Source organism: Medicago sativa, chromosome 7 (assembly GCF_051527215.1).
Source record: "Medicago sativa cultivar Bolivia chromosome 7, Bolivia_mono, whole genome shotgun sequence".
In the NCBI taxonomy this organism is placed as follows: Eukaryota; Viridiplantae; Streptophyta; class Magnoliopsida; order Fabales; family Fabaceae; genus Medicago; species Medicago sativa.
In genome coordinates, this window is record NC_140755.1 from 36,912,959 (window position 1) to 36,914,953 (window position 1,995).

General features: G+C 32.8%; 1 long non-coding RNA gene across 1 annotated transcript; it reads left to right on the forward strand.

Annotated features, from left to right (window-relative positions):
- The first annotated feature begins 868 nt into the window (after positions 1 to 868).
- LOC146906015 (uncharacterized) lies at positions 869 to 1,209 on the forward strand. Its single transcript, XR_015018184.1, has 2 exons — positions 869 to 1,037; positions 1,092 to 1,209. It is a non-coding gene; the product is annotated as an uncharacterized LOC146906015 (long non-coding RNA).
- Positions 1,210 to 1,995: the final 786 nt, after the last annotated feature.

Consider the following 1,995-nt stretch of genomic DNA (forward strand, 5'->3'; position numbering starts at 1 on the left):
TTTGAAAATGTGTTGATATAAAGATGTGTTATTTAAAGATGAGTTATATAAAGATGTGTTATTTGAAGATGTGTGATTTAAAGATGGGTTATATAGAGATGTGATACTGTTATTTATGCACTATATGTGTTAATTATGATGCTTATGTTGATGCGATGTTTAAGATGTTGTTGATTACCATTTGATGTTGTTATGATGTGATGCTGATGTGATATGAATTATTTATATACTGCTGAGTCTTATTTAAGATGTAAGTGTCGGTCTAAGTCAATAAGTTATAGGATGTTCATGAAGTTTCTAAGATGTAAGATGTTGAGTCCATGCATACTCATTCAAAGTTGAGGGCTTGATGCCCTGGAGCTTTTGCTCAACCACGACGATGGAGCTTTTGCTCAACCATGACGATGGAGCTTTCGCTCAAACACGACGATGGAGCTTTTGCTCAACCATGACGATGGAGCTTTTGCTCAACCACGACGATGAGGGCTTATGCCCTAAAATGGTACCACATGCATTTGCATTTCATGATGATTCAAGATGGTTTAAGACGTTAAGAGTTGCATAGTCGAGTTTAGATGCATTGTCAAGTCAAGTTGTTAAGTTGTGATGTTTTAACGAATTACTTCGTGATGTTTTAACGAATTACTTTGTGATGTCTTTTAGTATGATGATATGTGACGATGACTGTGACTGCTATTTGATGATATTTTGCTAAGATAAATGATGATGTTTATGTATTTAATTATAGTTGTTAAATTATAAGATGTTTATGTTGTTAAATGTAATTTATGATTTATAAGCTTAATATTATTGTTTGAGAAATCTCACCCCTTCTGCGTATATGTTGCCTCGACCGTGGGTAATGTGCAGGTAATAAAGACTAGCTGTGTTCGTGAGTAGACTCCTCACATCGTGTCTAGGATGCTCTGATACGTAACGGGATGGGGATTTTAATACTATTTTCTGTTCCTTTACGTATTGCTTTTGAAGTTTAAGAATTATTTTTGAACTAAGATTTATGAGACTTTTATGATGAGGTTGAAGTTTAAGAATTATTTTTGAACTAAGATTTATGAGACTTTTATGATGAGGCCTGCGTGCCAAAGACTTTTATGTTGTTGAACTAATTCCGCTGCGAAGTTTTAAAGATTAAGTTGAATAATTTTGAAGGATAAATATTTATTTATTCAATTTATGATTTTTATGAAATGTGACATTCCGTTTACGATGAATACTCTGATTTATTTACGAAATTTTCACGTTGGGAAAACGGGGTGTTACAAGGCGTGACCTTCAAGTATGTCTTGTAGGGTAATTCTTTCAAGATTGTTTTCAGAACATTTTGATGAAGAGAAGACTCTTCCTATTTTGACCTTTTGCAAGGATTTTGAATAATGTGTAATTTTTATTTAATAAAATTAAAGTGATCCTCAACAAGAGGTTTAGTAAAGATATCAGCTAATTGATTTTTTGTATCAACAAAAATCAATTCAAGTTCCTTTTTATTAACATGATCTCTAATGAAATGATGTTTAATTTCAATATGTTTTGATCTTGAATGTTGAATGGGATTCTTTGATAAATTTATTGCACTTGTATTGTCACAAAATACTGGAATATTTGTGTACCTTATAGAGAAATCCTCAAGTTGATTTTTAATCCAGAGAACTTGAGAACAACAGTTGACTGCTGACATATATTCTGCTTTTGTAGTTGATAGAGCAATAGTGTTTTGCTTTCTGCATGACCAACTTATAAGTGTATTCCCAAGAAACTGACATGCTCCACTTGTGCTTTTTCTTTCTATTTTGTCTCCAGCATAGTCAGAATCACAGTATGCTATAAGATCAAAACAAGAACCTTTGCTATACCAAAGGGCAAGATCAGTAGTACCTACCAGGTATCTAAAAATTCTTTTTACAGCAGTTAAATGGGATTCTCTTGGAGAGGTTTGAAAACGTGCACATAAACCAACAGCAAAAACAATATCTGGTC